Genomic DNA, 19,611 nt, shown 5'->3' on the forward strand with positions numbered 1-19,611 from the left:
CGGTGTGCGTCGATTTGAGGACTTTCTTAGCCATTTCCGGTATCAGTAGTGTTGTTAAGCAATTTTGTTGCAGGCCAATCAGAGAGCGCCACGTCATCCTAATTGCCACGCCCATTTTCATCCCATAAGGGAACATTCATCTGCTACGCCGGGGAAGCGAGTGGCGCAGTTGGTTAAGCGCCAGCGTCACGACACCAATGGTGGTGGTTCGAATCCCGGTTCGGACTAATTACTATGTGTCGGAGGTTCTATGGGCTCCTCATCGCCGACCTCACTGCAGTCGCAGTGCCTTGAAAAGCCCAATCCGAGTGGGCCGAGCTATAAGTCGGCAGCAAAAACGAGACGATGATAAAAGCGCGCGTGACAGAGACTGCCTGAAGAGAGTGCCTGAGAGAGTGCAAGAACGAACATTCAAGAGACGAAGAAATGCATATTCATTGAACTGTATAACTTGTAATGCCGTGGAGCACAAAGCCTTAAAACAGGCTATAAGCACCACTGATGTGAATTATAATAATAATAATAATAATCTGCTACGCCATCTGTGCCACATCATCAAGCGTCACGCCTATAGTGCCACATCATCCATCCATTGCTATATCATCGCTGCATTGATTGCCGCATCTTGATACTTTTCTCAGATATTGTATTATGTGTATTTAGGACTAATATCATCCGTCCATATTTTTTAAACTTGATTTTATGTGTACAAGTTACGGTTTCTGCAGTTTCCACATTTTACGACTTATGATTGCTGCGTCAAAACTTACCTTGCCTAGAATCGACAGATTTTCTATTATGTGTATTTAGGACTATGTATTTAAATTCCTATTCAGATTATACATAAATGCGAAAACTATGATGTCTATGTAAGGTTATATTCTCCGGATAATATTATTAATATCAAAATTCTACACATCATCACTAATTACTTAATATAAAATGCGATTTTGAGCGCTGCGACTTGATAATATGAACCCCTACGCTTCTGATGCATGATTTTTTTGTGATAAGGACCTAGGTAACATTCAGAGTCTGCAACGATTGTTTGGATATACATTATAGCAATACCCACTAAACTATAGGCGGTTATATTACTCTATTGGTCAGAGATAACTCATCCGTCCATATTTTTAAACTTGATTTTATGTATACAAGTTACTGTCTCTGCAGCCTCCACATTTTACGACTTATTTTCATTAGACGCAGGCAAGCGATTCTCCAGTTCGGAGCTACGGAAACAAATCACTCGCATGTGCGTGTTCTGAATAGTCTTGTAGAATTTTCTAAAGTCGTAACAGCTTAGTAGCATGTACGCGAATCCCAAGGTGAAAATAATCGAACGAACTATAGCCGTAGGCGTGCGATTCGCAGGGCTTTATTCATACAAACTCTATCGATGCCTGTACGCGAACCCCAGCGTTTAAACGATTAGGTCTAATTAACACGTTCTGAAGCCGAAAATTTAGTCAACATCATTGAGATAGCCATGATTTGAAGATGGTGATCGAGTGTGACAATAGCACTCGCCAAGGTTAGACAAACATAACCTTAAACTACTCTCTACTTCACAAAATATAAAGTTATAAAAGTAAGCAGATTTCTATGAAAACCCGTGAAATAGAAGTAAAAGTAGCCTAGAAACATAACTACTTGATGAAAAATCGTGATTCTTGAAGTGACCACATTTCATACGATTCAGTCCTTTTCATGTCACTAGAATAGGTGATTAAACTGACAGTGAAACGCCTCACTAGAATAAGGGTGATTAAACCGACCGAGGTCTCCACATTTTAAGGCTTATTATCAGCTCGCACTACAACCGCTACCTGTATAATGTTTGCATGTCGAGTATAAGGGTATTTAACTCAGCACAAAAATGCCAACGAACGAGGCGCATTGGCGTTGGACTTAAGTTCCAATGAACAAGTGTTCACGTATAGGTTCGAGGTCTGAATGAGTCTTTTAAAGTAAATAGAAACGAAAAAACTAATCGAAAAAATTTACGAAGTTTGGATGCGGCATATTTAGGTTTTTTAAAAATTATTCATACCAACGATTCGAAATATTGTCAACTAACATATGTTTTCGACATAAGATAAGCGTGTAGTGTACAAATTTCGATGTTGCGCGAATACCACAAACTTTGCTTGCTTTCAGTGCTGACAACTAAATGCAAGACAGACTTTACGGAAAAAACTTATACTTGAGCACTACGAAATGTACAAGTACTTTACCTTTACACATAGTTTTTTGTAAAATGAATACTAATTTTAATAAAAAAGAGCGAAAAAGTACATTTTATCCCGGAACGCAACATGAGAAATCGTTTCGATAATATCCAACATGCTGGTTCACTTCGAGGGTAATTTGTAAAACTCAAATATTGCATGGTAGGACTTTGCAAATTTTCGATTTATTTTTGCTATTTTTCTATTTCTCCGCCTTCAAATATATTTTTTCAATAAAATTAGTATTCATTTTACTAAAAACGCCGTGTAAAGATAAAGTACTTGTACATTTCGTAGTGCTCAAGTATAAGTTTTCAAACCATTACCTTAACAAAATTTTCAGAATAGCAACTTTTGAGATATCAACTCTGAATCGACGAACCAATGAACAATATTCAAACATGTTACACCCCCCCTGTTTCCATGAAAATAACAAGACATTACACATTCAGTATACTTCACGATTGTTCATAGATACCAAGTATTCGCGTAAACGAGGCGTTTAGGACAGTTCGATGTCGCTCGAACATTTCATCCCCAACTCGACGGCATTAGTATTCATTTTACAAAAAACGCCGTGTAAAGATAAAGTACTTGTACATTTCGTAGTGCTCAAGTATAAGTTTTCAAACCATTACCTTAACAAAATTTTCAGAATAGCAACTTTTGAGATATCAACTCTGAATCGACAAACCAATGAACAATATTCAAACATGTTACACCCCCGTGTTTCCATGAAAATAACAAGACATTACACATTCAGTATACTTCACGATTGTTCATAGATACCAAGTATTCGCGTAAACGAGGTGTGTGACATTACATACATCATGGATAGCATCATGGCCGGCACTACAAGCATCATGGATTACAAATTCATGTTCTGAAGTCTCATACATGCACCGACTCTGTGCATTCAATGTGGGGGTAGCTAACTTGGAGACAGAAAAACACACATATTTGACCGTAACATGGTCTTAGTATGAACCGACATGCATTCGACTTGTGGGAAAATGTGTCGCACACTATTTCACCGAGATTACAACCCTTTCACGGATATTAGTTGGTGCTATCGATACGGTGAACAGCGCGTTATGTATAGCGATATCTCCACAGTCAAATACGCGAACCATGCACAACCATATACCTCGACATTCGTTGAATATTCACGACACCAGCAAATCTGTACATCTCCTTTCCCTCGACATCAATGATAGAATCCTCATCCCAATGCGCAGTACGAATGGTGGGTTCATCGGGTGTAAAATCCAAATCAAATGACACCAAGGTCTGCTTTCTCATTTTCAATATTTCCACCACCGCGTCTTGTCTGTGTCTTAGCACTACCGTGTGAGGATGGCGAAATCTGTGGGTGGTAACACGGATGGACATGATATTCTTCGATATGATCAACTGAAACCACGGATGTGGTGGGTTAGAGTCTTGTCGTGATGGTCCGTTTTGGAATGCAAGCGGATGAACTAGACCAAAAGTTTCGAAGATGCGTTTTATAATTGCTCTAGGTGTGAAATAGACATCGCACTCTTGCGGGGAAACAACACGAATTCAGTCTTCACACCGCAGAAACACAGCCGCTTGGTTAACATCACAAAACCGCAATTGAACTCAAGATTGCCATACACGGAATCGCTGTTAACGATGTCTGACTGCGGCGTTTCGACGAGTAACGAATTCTCGTATTTAGTATTTATTGTGACACATAGTCAAAACAGCGACAGTTTTCACAACCCGATACATACATTGAACCAACTGATGTAAGGTGAAACACTACGTTCGCAGCAAAAAAGTTTGCTGGGTATGACCACCACCAACATATAGAGTAGTGAGTGAGTAATTATACTACATACCCCGATTTTACTATATTCCGAGATCCGGATCACGATTCAAGTCTACCTGAGAATCCGAACTACCCCGTGAAGTTGATATATCAAGTTGTGAACCGTGAAAGGGTGTAATCTCGGTGAAATAGTGTGCGACACATTTTTCCACAAGTCGAATGCATGTCGGTTCATACTAAGACCATGTTACGGTTAAATATGTGTGTTTTTCTGTCTCCAAGTCAGCTACCCCCACATTGAATGCACAGAGTCGGTGCATGTATGAGACTTCAGAACATGAATTTGTAATCCATGATGCTTGTAGTGCCGGCCATGATGCTATCCATGATGTATGTAATGTCACACACCTCGTTTACGCGAATACTTGGTATCTATGAACAATCGTGAAGTATACTGGATGTGTAATGTCTTGTTATTTTCATGGAAACACGGGGGTGTAACATGTTTGAATATTGTTCATTGGTTTGTCGATTCAGAGTTGATATCTCAAAAGTTGCTATTCTGAAAATTTTGTTAAGGTAATGGTTTGAAAACTTATACTTGAGCTCTACGAAATGTACAAGTACTTTATCTTTACACGGCGTTTTTTGTAAAATGAATACTAATGCCGTCGAGTTGGGGATGAAATGTTCGAGCGACATCGAACTGTCCTAAACGCCTCGTTTACGCGAATACTTGGTATCTATGAACAATCGTGAAGTATACTGAATGTGTAATGTCTTGTTATTTTCATGGAAACAGGGGGGTGTAACATGTTTGAATATTGTTCATTGGTTCGTCGATTCAGAGTTGATATCTCAAAAGTTGCTATTCTGAAAATTTTGTTAAGGTAATGGTTTGAAAACTTATACTTGAGCACTACGAAATGTACAAGTACTTTATCTTTACACGGCGTTTTTAGTAAAATGAATACTAATTTTATTGAAAAAATATATTTGAAGGCGGAGAAATAGAAAAATAGCAAAAATAAATCGAAAATTTGCAAAGTCCTACCATGCAATATTTGAGTTTTACAAATTACCCTCGAAGTGAACCAGCATGTTGGATATTATCGAAACGATTTCTCATGTTGCGTTCCGGGATAAAATGTACTTTTTCGCTCTTTTTTATTAAAATTAGTATTCATTTTACAAAAAACTATGTGTAAAGGTAAAGTACTTGTACATTTCGTAGTGCTCAAGTATAAGTTTTTTCCGTAAAGTCTGTCTTGCATTTAGTTGTCAGCACTGAAAGCAAGCAAAGTTTGTGGTATTCGCGCAACATCGAAATTTGTACACTACACGCTTATCTTATGTCGAAAACATATGTTAGTTGACAATATTTCGAATCGTTGGTATGAATAATTTTTAAAAAACCTAAATATGCCGCATCCAAACTTCGTAAATTTTTTCGATTAGTTTTTTCGTTTCTATTTACTTTAAAAGACTCATTCAGACCTCGAACCTATACGTGAACACTTGTTCATTGGAACTTAAGTCCAACGCCAATGCGCCTCGTTCGTTGGCATTTTTGTGCTGAGTTAAATACCCTTATACTCGACATGCAAACATTATACAGGTAGCGGTTGTACTGCGAGCTGATAATAAGCCTTAAAATGTGGAGACCTCGGTCGGTTTAATCACCCTTATTCTAGTGAGGCGTTTCACTGTCAGTTTAATCACCTATTCTAGTGACATGAAAAGGACTGAATCGTATGAAATGTGGTCACTTCAAGAATCACGATTTTTCATCAAGTAGTTATGTTTCTAGGCTACTTTTACTTCTATTTCACGGGTTTTCATAGAAATCTGCTTACTTTTATAACTTTATATTTTGTGAAGTAGAGAGTAGTTTAAGGTTATGTTTGTCTAACCTTGGCGAGTGCTATTGTCACACTCGATCACCATCTTCAAATCATGGCTATCTCAATGATGTTGACTAAATTTTCGGCTTCAGAACGTGTTAATTAGACCTAATCGTTTAAACGCTGGGGTTCGCGTACAGGCATCGATAGAGTTTGTATGAATAAAGCCCTGCGAATCGCACGCCTACGGCTATAGTTCGTTCGATTATTTTCACCTTGGGATTCGCGTACATGCTACTAAGCTGTTACGACTTTAGAAAATTCTACAAGACTATTCAGAACACGCACATGCGAGTGATTTGTTTCCGTAGCTCCGAACTGGAGAATCGCTTGCCTGCGTCTAATGAAAATAAGTCGTAAAATGTGGAGGCTGCAGAGACAGTAACTTGTATACATAAAATCAAGTTTAAAAATATGGACGGATGAGTTATCTCTGACCAATAGAGTAATATAACCGCCTATAGTTTAGTGGGTATTGCTATAATGTATATCCAAACAATCGTTGCAGACTCTGAATGTTACCTAGGTCCTTATCACAAAAAAATCATGCATCAGAAGCGTAGGGGTTCATATTATCAAGTCGCAGCGCTCAAAATCGCATTTTATATTAAGTAATTAGTGATGATGTGTAGAATTTTGATATTAATAATATTATCCGGAGAATATAACCTTACATAGACATCATAGTTTTCGCATTTATGTATAATCTGAATAGGAATTTAAATACATAGTCCTAAATACACATAATAGAAAATCTGTCGATTCTAGGCAAGGTAAGTTTTGACGCAGCAATCATAAGTCGTAAAATGTGGAAACTGCAGAAACCGTAACTTGTACACATAAAATCAAGTTTAAAAAATATGGACGGATGATATTAGTCCTAAATACACATAATACAATATCTGAGAAAAGTATCAAGATGCGGCAATCAATGCAGCGATGATATAGCAATGGATGGATGATGTGGCACTATAGGCGTGACGCTTGATGATGTGGCACAGATGACGTAGCAGATGAATGTTCCCTTATGGGATGAAAATGGGCGTGGCAATTAGGATGACGTGGCGCTCTCTGATTGGCCTGCAACAAAATTGCTTAACAACACTACTGGTATCGCATCTCGCCATATCGATAAATTGGAAGGTAAAAGCTAAAGTATTTGTCGCCTTCCTTAGTATGTTACTTCATGGTATGCTACAATATTAGTGCAATCAGGGCTTAGTTAGGCTGGTGTAGTGACTTTCGAAAGTTTGAGGAAATTTACAACATGGTCAGGCATTGCACCATTTGCTTGCTTAATTATGAAGCACTGAAGACTCGAAGGAGATGTGGTTTAGGTGGTTGATGTCGTTTTCAGGGCCTGGCCAACTTATAGACATAGAATGGTTTTTACATTACCATCACCTATTCGTGTTCCCCCCGAACATGCCGTGTACACGAAGTGTTAATTGGCAAACAACATATCCTATGGAGAATCTATTTCTGCAAAGTCTGTGTATAGTCTACATCAGTGGTTTTCAACCGACGACATTCCTGCCGGTCCGCCAGATATATTACAATTCTATACCTTAATTTGAAGATGCAATGTTGAAGACTTGTCCATTGTTAAAATAAATAAATCATCAAATTTCAAAACTGACTCAGAACTTCGCGTAGTAACATTAGCGCTGGAAATATGTTCGTTTTGACTTGAAGTTCAAGACGTGTCATTTGACGACATGCGAGCGACAAGTAGGCCTACATAACAGATACGAGCTGCGTCATCGCTAAACATTGCAGTTTGCGTGATCATTCGTTTCCGATTAATTCATTTTGTGCAGGACCGTAACTGGAGCACCCCAAACCGCCCAATTGGAGTGTGGCCGAGCGCGAAAAAAGCCCAGAATTATTTTGCGAATGTCACTACATATCTTGCTTGTTCAATATCTTGCTTTTCCGAGAAATACGCATAATTTCTAGAAATAGGCATTTTGGCGCCAGCCATTACCGCGCCACGACATACCAACACATAATGAAGATTAGGCTAACATGGGAGTCTGTAAGATGAGCCATAAATTCGTTGGCGAGGAAACCGATTCAGTCATGGATGATCGACAATTTTCGCTATTGGCGCGATTAAGCTACATGAACTCTCTGCTTACACTGAGGAGAATGAATGTGCTCGCAAGTACAGGTGAAAACATCCACCCAACTATTGGGCGGCTTCGCCCCCTGAAGTTAGGCTTATCGCCCTGTTGGGGCCCAAGATCAACGTTTTTGGGGGTGGGCTGACGAAGTGCTTTTTCGGCCCGGATTTGCGGTTGGCCGGGATAGCTGCTGTAAGGTGTTTTCTTGCGACACGCATTGTATTCGTAGTAGCCATAGTAGCCTGCGTATGGTGGCAGTGGGCAATGAGCAAGCCGTAGCACGACAGGGTGCTTGGTTCGACTCCGAAGCGCTTCTTCTCTCAATATTATCAAAAAGATAAATATTATTCGAGTTGGCGTGAACGGTTAAACCCACGGCCTTCGGAGCGAAAGATTGTAAACGACTCTCGGCGGTAGCACGTTTATCTGGACAAGGCAATTTTACCTCGACTCGGCAGACTCACTACCTTATGCAGGGATATCTAGAAACCTTATGGTAGTAATCACATGGATGCGATCATGAAGATTATTAATCACGATCAAAACCCTCTAAATGTCACTCTCTAGCACTATCTAATTGCAGAAAACGGTTGCATACTTTACATTTTGGCTTCATTTCAATTTTGAAAGTTCACCGGTCCGCCAGACATTTTTTGAAATTTTACCGGTCCGCGAGGTGAAAAAGGTTGAGAACCACTGGTCTACATGATAATTCAGTCGACAGTGATGATTTTATTCCTATGCTCTGATAACTCTCTGCTAGAAGAGTTTATATCCACTTGTAAATTCTTTGTTATTCGTGGTTTGATCCATTGTAAACATTGATACGAGCTCACTTGATCACCACGAATCAGTGTTCCCTATGAACATGTTTTATGCAAATTGTTCAGCAAAATATTAATTATTTAATCCCCATAATTGTTGCTTCGCCTCATGATGTATAGTTGGCAGTGATGATTTATTGATGTACTTTCTTGGATTCAATGAATCGACAATGTAGTTGATTCGATTTATTCACGTGTTTTGATATCTTTCCTCCTGATTGACCGTGTGAAACCTTTCTACACTGCTTTATTATTCAATGCATCTTGGGTGGGGTTGAAAGGTTTTACCAAATGTAATCATGAATATTAATTTGACAGATATATGCTATTAATGCAGAAATAATGCTTCGTCGATAATAAGTTCATCAAATAATGTCCTGTCTACAATCCTGTTGGCTGTGCTAATTTTTGAAAGCCCGAATAAGCTTAGAAAACACTTGCTGAAGTGCCACAAGAATCGCCACCTGTACGGACATCGACGTTCTAAGATAATGCAAAAAGACAATCCTCTGTCGGGAATACTTGATCGGTGTCCTTCCTTGACCGATATCAAACTGGTGAGTGTGGGTATTACATCATGGAATCATTTTATAATCACTTCATAGTTCATCGTACTCGTGTGGTAGACGGTAAGGCAAGGCAGACTTGGACAAGAAAATTTTCAGCTTTTTCAAATTAGATTACAAGTCTGGCTGCACATTTTTCCTGAATTAGACAAATTAGAAATACGGTTGTACTGCATTTTCCCAAATTATATTCCAATTGTAGCTAACGGTATTTTTTAAATTAAATTATAAATAGATTTACTGAATTTTTGAAAACCGGACATACAATCAAGCTGAGTTCATATCAGATCAGAGTTCAATCTCATAAGCATGGGAATAGAAAATTGTTTGTTCAGCAAGATTGCCTTGGTCCGCACTATACAGTTCTTCTGTAGCTCTTTCCGGAAAACCATAAATAAGAATAAAACTAGAACAATTGCAAACTCATTCATGGATTTTAGTCTTTTATGCCTAGGGTTGTAACCAAGTCACAAGGCTACGAGTCACAAGTCAATCTCACTTTTATAGTTTGACCTGAGTCAAGTCGAGTCATTTTCAATTCACCATCGAGTCAAGTAAAAGTCAGCAAGCAGAGGATCGAGTCCGAGTCATGGTAATATGACTCAAGTCCGAGTCCAAGTCATTGTATTGACTGCTCAGTTTGCAGTTAAAGTCTTGTTAATCCACTTTTTATAACTCTGCTTGGCGATATCGAATGGTTCGCAATTATAATAAACTGATTTTCCTCACTTTTAGCAGTTTCTGCTCACATTTTTAATACCGATACCAATAGACGTAATCCCAATAGTGTGGTTACTTTATTATTCTTCGAAAGTACAATGAAGTGTAGGCTAGGCCTGACTCTCGAGTCATTTGACTTGGTTCGAGTTGTGCGCAATGACCCGAGTCCGAGCCGAGTCGAGTCGAGTCATTTCCGTATTTTGAGAAAATGACTCGGGTCAAGTCGAGTCATCTGAAAATCGTGACTCGAGTCATTACAACCCTGCTTTTATGTGAGCACATATATTCCTAACATTCTCAGCGTCACATTTTTCTAGGCCTCAACATTTGTTGCGTAAAAGATTATGGCAGCCATAGATACGGCCTACCATATCTGCTTACATATTTGATAGTAATATGGGAAACTACAACATTAATTCCACTACAGTTATTCATAACTTGACGACTACTCGCGATTTCGGTCCGTCGAGTAAGACGTTATGACGACATGGTTAGTCGATAACTCGCTGTAAATATACCATGGGAAGTTCATCGTGGGTATTTGGTGTCAAGATAGTTCATTATAACTATGCACTAAAATGCAGCCGCGGGCTACATAGGAAATCGAAATGCGGTCGTGAATAACAAAAAAGGTTGGCCGGTCCTGGCCTAATGTTATCAGCCATTTCTATGAGTGTTTTGTGATGATTTTACTTTTCATTTCAGATCAGAAAAAAGTTCAAGAACATAATCGCGCCAACAACCATTGAAGACATGAAAAGCCGTTATCAAAATATGATAGATATATTGGATGTAAGATTTTAGGTAAATTTGTACGTGCAAATTTAGTGTATTTCGGCATTAGTAATAACTATTTTATCATTCCATTTCATCAGTCCACTTAAGGTGACTAGAATGAACTCTCCAAGCTGCTGTAACTACAATCGGAACTCTTAGACGCCAGAATTAACTGCCGACAAAGAATCGGTTTGACTGCTTTGCCAGTCCAACAGGTACATAACAAATACATAATTGCTCCTTCCATTAATATGTAATTGGAATATGTTTAGGTATGAAAGGCTAACCTATTAACAGATGTATTTCATGGATATCATCACATGACTTTGAATTTTTTCGAAGCGATTACTAAAATTCGTATGTAAGTACATACTTATCCAGTATGTCTGTGTTTCAGGCTCACGACATAGAGACCAAGAGTCAGAAGCATGATCCCCACATCTAGTTGCTGCAAGACATCAGGATGGGTCAATTCAAGGCTGGATCATAGCTGTTGGGAAATCCGTCCCGTGAGGTAACGGCGGTTCAACGGTGTTAGATATTCTAATCCATATGATGACATGCTATTATGCCTGGGATGTGTCATACCCGAATGAATTTCAATTCCTGGCATTTATTCAGAAGGTTGTTGTCGGCGACGAAAACACCCAATATATCTCTGAAAAATTAAATAATTTTTTTAGGAAATTTGAACACGTATTGTGAGGGCATAATAGGCTTCTTTCTTTGACTTGTGGTTATTATTGTGCAAGATGTTAAACAGTATCTCATCCTCTGCTTGTATCTCGGCTCACGGTCTTGTTTTATTTTGCAGCATTTCGTTAGTATACATCATCCCATTAGCTTGGACATAGCATGCGACTTGATAGTGCATGACAGATATGGGTTTAATTTATCGTCAGTGAAAAATTGAATAATTTCTTCAACAACAAATTTGAGCACATACTGTAAGGTCCTGATAGGCCCACTAATTTCACTTGGTTATTGCTGTGCAAGTTGTTGAACAGTAGTTCATACCCTACTTTTATCTTGCGACACTGTCTTGCTTTCTTTTGCAATATTTCATTTATATGTTTCAGTACATTAGATCCGTGGGCATGAGCGTGTGACTGGATAGCTTGGGACTCTTCAGCATTCTTGTTAACTTCACTTTTTTTTCAACTCTGGTTGGTGACATCGAATGATTCGCATTCATGCTATTCCAATTTTCCTCACTTTTAGCAGTTTCTGGTCACATTTTCAAGTACCAGTACCAATAGACGAAATATCAATAGTGTGGTCACTTTACTATTCTTCGAAATTACAATGAAATGTTGGTCTTGGCCGCCTGAGTCTCATTTCATATGACTTGGTCCGAGTCATGCGCAATGACTCGAGTCCAAGTCGAGTTGATAGACATAGATTGATTCGAGTCGAGTCATTTCCGTGTTCTGAGAAAATGACTCGAGTCATCAGAACATCCTGAATCGACTCATTAGAACCCTGGAGATTCGGGTGCGTGGAGTAAGATGACATGAATAGAGAGATTAGTCCATAGCCCACTGAAAATAGACCATGGACATTTCAACAGGGGTATTTGGCGCCTAGTTAGTTCCTTGACCCTATGCACTGGAATGCGGCCGCAGGCTACATAGATAATCAAAATGCTGACATGAATAGCATTGACGTGAATAGCAACAAGGCCCTCTTATTTTATCAGCCACCTCTATTAGTGTTTCGTGTCGGTATTACTTATATTATTATCAACAAATAATGAATATATTGGATAAGATTTTTCAGGTAAATTGGAACCTAAAATTGATCTTGATTCAGCATTAGTAGTGACCGTTTTATCATTCAATTTCATCAGTCCAGTGGAGGTGACAAGGATGAGCTGACCAAGCTGCTGGAATTACAGTCGGAACTTTCGGATGCCAAAATTAACTGCTGACAAAAGAGCGGGTTTTCTGCGCTGCTGGTTCAACAGGTGCATTATGAATACCGAATTGCTACTTCAATTAATATATGATGAGAAAACATTACTGCATAGGACGGGAAAGCATAACGGAATAGAAAGAAACCTATTAATAGTGTATTTCCTGGATGTCCTTAACTGATGATTTCAGATTTTTTTCAAAGCGATTATCAAAATTCGCATGTAGGTGTAGTGTACACTTGAACATGTGTCTGTGTTTCAGGGCCTCGACATAGAGACCAAGAGTCAGAAGCATGATACTTCACATTTAGTTGCCGCAAGACATCAGGATGGTTCGATCCAAGGCTGGATTCTAGCTGTGAAGGAATCGATTCCTTGCGGTGATGAAGACGCAACGGTTTTAGATGTTTTAATTGATATGATGGCATGTTATTATGCCTGGGATGTGTCATACCCCAAGGAATTTCAAATCCTGGCATTTGTTAAGAGGGTCGTTGTTGGCGACAAAAACACCCAATATGTCTCCGAAAAATTGAATAATTTATTTGGGAAATTTGAACACATGCATTAAGGGCATAATAAGCCTCTTTCTTTGGTTGGTTAGTACTGTCCAAGATTTCACAGTAGTTCGTACTTCCTTTTATCTTGTCACACTGTCTTGTTTTATTTTGCAGTATTTCGCTAAGGTACTACATCATTCCAGCAGATCAGTTGAGATATGAGCATGTCCCGTGATAGCTTTTGAAACTTTAGCATATGGGTTGAATTCTGCCTTATGCTGGGTAAGCGTTACATTTAGGGGTAGATAAGGGTCAGTTTGATTATATGTAAAGGTTAATTTGAGGGTTGGGTTAAGTTCGGGGGTTATTAAGTCATATGCGGCAGTTCCTTATGCTTATTTACCGCATGCTCTAATGCAGTGGTTCTCAACCTGGGGGGCGTGAAAGCATCTGAAGGGAGGCGCGAAGAAGCGGTCTACTGAAAGAAAAATTTCGCGCGATTCACATCCAATTCACGCGTGCTTCTCAATATATAGACCGATTTTCATATTTTTGAATTCTCTCATAAACAGTCATAACCTTCGATGCCATCAAACAATATGTTGGGGTTGCTAGCATCGCGGTTGGATTTTGTGATATGACGATAAGGGGGGTGCCAAATTTTTCACTATCATAAATAGGGGCGTGTCTACAAAGAGGTTGAGAACCACTGCTCTAATAGCTTCAAACTAATTATTTCATGCTGTGCCACAATTCTTTATTTTTACTAGCAACAGTACTGTTTCATTGTGCGTAACTTGCATTTAGCATTGCTTTTTACTGTCGTTGATTTTTAATATGATGGTTTCATTGCAAACTATGGAATGATTTTTATGCTGCGTAACCAGCGGCGGGGTGTGTGCCGAGTATGCCAGAACATTTAGTAATTCATTTTAATCACTGCGGGGGGAGGTCGTGTACGCCAGATTGTTTAGTGATCAATTTGAAGAGCTACAGAGAGGGTGATGTAGGGCAGATTATTCAGTGAATATTGGGGTTCATGCACGGTGTAGAAAACTCCTAAATGAGACAACACATCTTTTGACACCGGCTATATGGCACAACACAGTATTTGACAACGCCAAACCACAACGCGAAACATCTTTTCAGGTGTTTAGTTTTTTTACACGAAACGCGTTCTTTTTGGTGTCGTCACCAACGGGAAAAAATTTACAGTGAGAAAAAATGATCTTGCGTGCGATTTTTGGCACGCGTGCCAGCCTATATAACTAGTTAATGGGGTAGGATCCAGGGTTGTAACCAAGTCACAAGGCTCCGAGTCACAAGTCAATCTCACTTTTATATTTTTGACTCGAGTCAAGTCGAGTCATTTTCAATTCCCACCTAGTCAAGTCCGAGTCCAAGTCACCGAACAGAGGATCGAGTCCGAGTCATGGTATTATGACTCGAGTCCGAGTCCAAGTCATTGTGTTGACTGCTCAGTTTCCAGTTAAAGTCTTGCTAAACCCTCTTTTTTAACTCTGTTTGGTGATATTGAATGGTTCGAATTTATAATATATGAATTTTCCTCACTTTTAGCAGTTTCTGGTCGCATTTTCAAGCACCGGTACCAACAAACAAGATCCCAATAGTGGCTTGGCTTCGAAATTACAATGAAATGTCGGTCTCGGCCGTCTGAATCTCGAGTCAATAATGACTCGAGTCCAAGTCGAGTCAATACACAGATTGACTCGAGTCGAGTCGAGTCATTTTCGTATTTTGAGAAAATGACTCGAGTCGAGTCATCCGAAAATTGTGACTCGAGTCGGACTCGAGTCGAGTCATGACTCGAGTCATTACAACCCCGGTAGGATCGGTAGCAAGTATAAAAACCCGTTTTACATTCTGTTCAGTATGAGCGTCGCAACACTCAGACGCCGCATACATTATCCAGTCTGACCTAGACTGTTAAGGCGTAATCTTATATTTCCTTGCAAGTCTTCGTAGAAATTGCTGGCAAAGCGACGTAAGATATTGATTTGTATGGGAATATTATATCATTTGATTGCACCAGTTGATACATTTGGTGACGTTTAAAAAGTAACCGTGTACTTCAGCATTGTGGCATAATGTGAACGGAGTCGTCTCTAGCTATCGTGTACAACAAGGGCGGGCAACTTCTCCAGTCGGCGGGCCGGATATAGGAAAATTAAGTACTTGGCGGGCCGGATTGCTGAATCGATATAATATTCGCTTGTTTATCCACGTATACAAGGAATGAATCGTATTTAATGAATGTATTTTAACGACAGCAATGTCACTTCAAAGCCATTTCTCGCTGATAATGGCGAATACAATGTGAAATTAAGAATAAAATTGTCATACAGGTGCCGCCTCTGATCAACCAACACACGGTGCAATCCCTAATTAAGATTTCAAGGCGTTCAATAAGCCCGGTAACCCTAATTCACCAAGATATCAATCCATAAGATTTGATTAGGTGACAAGATAGCGTCGTTGTTCAACTATGTGGCCAGTGGTGGCTTTTGGGGTGGGCGAGGCGGGTGGTCGCCCTGGTTGAAGGCCCCCCCCTCTTTGGTTTTACCGCTTTTTTCAATGGTTCTAGCGAATAGACGTGTAAATCCTTGTACCAATCAAGAAGATGATCCCGTTCAGATGAGTCAATCTTCAAATCTCCGCATTTGTTATTAAAGTCCCATACCATGACAATAAAGTCTCTGCATGCCTGTTAAGTTGGTGCGCAAAAGGGGGGTCTGGGTGGCGGAGCCCCCCAGAAGCTGTGATTATATACTTATAGCCCCCCCCCGGAAGTCTCGCCCAGCCCCCCCCCCAAATCGTAGGGCCTCCACTGTGTGTGGCCTAATTATTCTCGATATTGAATTCATGCGGCCCGCATCCTCCACGAAATTTGAAATGTGGCCTACGACCCGCTTTGAGTCGGAGACCACTGGCATAAGCGGTGCCTTACAAAAGCCTAGAAGTGTGCCATGCTACAAGTCGGTGGTTGGAATCAAAATTAAGAAATATCAGCCTGGTGTAAATGACCATTGTAGTGGACAAAAATCATGATTAACACAGACGACATTAGGGTTGAGTGCATCGTAAATGCCGATAATGCAAGTCTTCTCGCTTCGACGAACTTATGCGCAAGCTCTACTCTCGCAACGCTGCGCAATGTGCATACACGTACATAATAACATATAGTCACTAAAATTGGACGTAGTAAGCAAGTAGTGGGGAATCTCATCAGACTGGGCCACGGGCCACATTATCATGTAAGACGGAAAACTGTCCGCGGGCCGGACAAAATCCCTTCGCGGACCGGATCCGGCCCGCGGGCCGTATGTTGCCCGCCCCTGGTGTACAACGTACATATATATATCACTTCATTGAAATGTAGAGTTGGAACTAACAGTATGATGTCACGTGACGTCATAGATTCACGTTCGCGTTCACAAAGAACCTTTCAAAAAGGTTCGCTTTCATACAATAGGACCTTTCGGTTTCTCCAAATTCGTATTTATGTCGTCCTGTGCCACGTTTTCCAGTATATGTGCTGATGGCGGGATATGTAGAATCAAAATAGTTTTCGTTTTTTATATTTTCTAGGGATGGTGTGAACCTCTGAAAGGTTCAGGTTCGTGCTAATACGATCCTTTTTGAAAGGTGCCGTGTGAACGCGAACGTTAACATCATGACTTCACGTGACGTCATATTGCTAATTCCGACCCTACATTTCAGTGAAGCGGTAGACTCTGTTAATGTACAATTGTACACGGTACCTAGCGACGACTGGGGCCACTTAATGCCACAATGCTGAAGTACACATTGACGTTTTTAACGCCGAGAAAAGTATCAACTGAGGCAATTAAATGATGCCATAAAATCAATATCTTCCGTCGCTTTGCCAACAATTTCGAAGAGGACTTGCAAGGGAATATAAGTTTGCGCCTAAACGGTCTAGGCCAGACCAGACAATGTATTTGGCGGAGTATTGCTACTTTGATATCGAACTAAGTGTAAAACGGGTTTCTTCACTTGCTACCGATATTACCCAATTAACAAGTTATACAGAAGTAACCAACGCCCCAATCGCACAGATTTGGTTTTTATGATACAAAAAACGTGTGAAATCAAGATTGACCCCGTATGCCTACTATATTTTTCATATCAGAAAACGATATTAATTTTAGTGATTGGTTGAAGAAGCATCATTTTGCCGACTACCTACTAGGTAGGTATTTCGCTCTTGATGTTGTGTGATTGCAGGTCAACCCCACAGCAGAGAGTTACTAACCTTTTGTAACTTTGTAACTTGTAACTTGTAACTTTGTAACTTTTGTAACAAATCGAGTAAAATTTTCGAGATCGTCTTGTAGTTAATTTTTAAGCTGCCAGCGCCATGAACTAGTGGCCCGCAATTGAAATGCAATTAATTTTAACCAAAGATGTTAGAATGAAGTGAAAATTGTAATATATGAAAACGGTTCACAGTGCAGAGCCTACCAAGGTTCGTTTCTGAACGTGAACCTCTAAATGTATGTGGTTCACACACGGAATGCGAACGTGAACCTCACGTTCACACCATCCCTAATATTTTCTTACAATCACCAACTCTATGAATAGGATAGACCAGTGGCTCTCAACTGGAGTGCCGTTGCACACTAGTCTGCCAATTGGAATGCTCAGGGGTCAAATGTGCGCGAGCAAATGTGGTCAACAAGGTCAACGTATAATAAAAATTATGCAACCATATTCTGAGTGTTGCCAGATCGGTGTTTCTATTCTTCTACACACGATGTACAATGCGACGTATGAACAGATACAAGGATGTCGAAAAATAAGTTGCGGTCTCTCAATCTGGCATCCCCTTCAGTCTAATGACATCGTGGTGTGCGATCTTTATCTTTCTTCTGTATGCTTCATCGCTCTTTTCATTCTATTCTTTGGAATGGTCTTTGCTCGGGTCTTTTACTAGTCTATTTATTGTAAATAAGCTGCGACAACTGGGACATTGGGAAACAGAATCCCATCTTAACCTCCGACACCTCGTAACTTGCGGCGACACTGAATTATCAATAATATTATTATTATCATATTCTTTATTCACAGTAAAACTGGTAAATACTCACATAGTCCGTGGAGCAACCTGCCCCCAAAGGAAAATGGCGAGATTGGAGTAAATTTTCGAAATTTTAGTAATAAAGTCACATTGTTATTCCTATGCAATACATGGAGAAGTCAGATTACAGAATTGAAGTAGATGAAGAATTGACACGGGTTACAGAGCAGAGGTAGAGATGACTGAAAATGAAGAATCGAAATTACAGTGATGCGTTCAAGGCTTTCTGAAGAATATGCACAGTGCCCAATAACGTGATCTTTTTAATCATGTCGAATCAAACGTTACCCGTAATCTGTTGGATGTTGGAGTTTTTTGCTCACGACCCCTGTAGCGCCAATGACTATCGGTACAATGTTTATTAATAATATTGTTTACAACAGTAGGGTTTTAGCCAGTCTCATCACACGCTATCGGATGAGTCCGGGCGTACGGGGTTCACCTTCTCCGTTTATGGTGGTAATAGCAGTTGCACCGTGACTGCGTGAGTAGTGTAGGCAGGGTGGGTTAGCGTATCGACTTACAACCCATGTGTCAGTGTCTTGCGGTGCGGATTTAATGATTGTGATTGGCGAGGCACTATAGCTATGGTCCTTCTTAAGTCAATGCTGCGACTGCAGTGAGGTCGGCGAGAAGGAGCCAATACAACCCCCGACACATAGGAGTTGGTCCGAACAGGGATTCAAACCAGTGCCATTATTGTTGTAACGATGGTGCGTATAACCAACTGCGCCAATCCCTTCCCCCTACTGACATGAATGAAACTATAGGGCCTCCACCGTTAATGATGGTGATATGCTAATTCGTCCACGTATATAGTAGTAGCCTAGTTGGGACGGTGATAAATAAGCAGAAGGTCATCACGATTTATCGAGTTGTGTCCGAACGTTAGCAACCACCATCATTGCCAGAGGCTGTACCACAACAATATGGAGGCTGATGACCAGTTTTTGGTTTCTCTTGATAGTCATCATGTCGCCCAATCTTCGACATCTATGGTCATTAGGGTTGTCCATAATTTGGAAAATCTCAAAAAAGATGCGTATCCATGTCTCATTCTGTAGATTATTGATAGAAACGTCAATGAACCTGCAATAAGCTCATAGGAAAGTCGTTAACATTTGTCTA

The 19,611-nt window shown here is 40.0% G+C and overlaps 1 protein-coding gene and 3 long non-coding RNA genes across 5 annotated transcripts in view; all 4 read left to right on the plus strand.

Moving 5' to 3' along the window:
- LOC145437930 (uncharacterized) overlaps positions 1-19,611 on the plus strand; it is a 367,629-nt gene that overhangs the window by 295,541 nt on the left and 52,477 nt on the right. The gene's annotated exons all lie outside the window — the stretch shown is intronic.
- Positions 1-19,611, plus strand: part of LOC145437978 (adhesion G-protein coupled receptor G7-like) — a 268,447-nt gene that overhangs the window by 240,764 nt on the left and 8,072 nt on the right. The gene's annotated exons all lie outside the window — the stretch shown is intronic.
- On the plus strand, positions 9,009-11,658 carry LOC145436888 (uncharacterized). 2 transcript variants are annotated; one of them, XR_013914467.1, is made up of 3 exons: positions 9,009-9,440; positions 10,875-11,161; positions 11,344-11,658. It is a non-coding gene; the product is annotated as an uncharacterized LOC145436888 (long non-coding RNA). The 2 variants fall into 2 exon arrangements; XR_013914468.1 differs by having other exon boundaries at positions 10,875-11,658.
- On the plus strand, positions 12,685-14,217 carry LOC145436889 (uncharacterized). Its single transcript, XR_013914469.1, has 3 exons — positions 12,685-12,725; positions 12,796-12,912; positions 13,124-14,217. It is a non-coding gene; the product is annotated as an uncharacterized LOC145436889 (long non-coding RNA).

The sequence above is a fragment of the Botryllus schlosseri genome, chromosome 4, assembly GCF_051294905.1.
Source record: "Botryllus schlosseri isolate E-star chromosome 4, Bs_hap1, whole genome shotgun sequence".
Taxonomy (NCBI): Eukaryota; Metazoa; Chordata; class Ascidiacea; order Stolidobranchia; family Styelidae; genus Botryllus; species Botryllus schlosseri.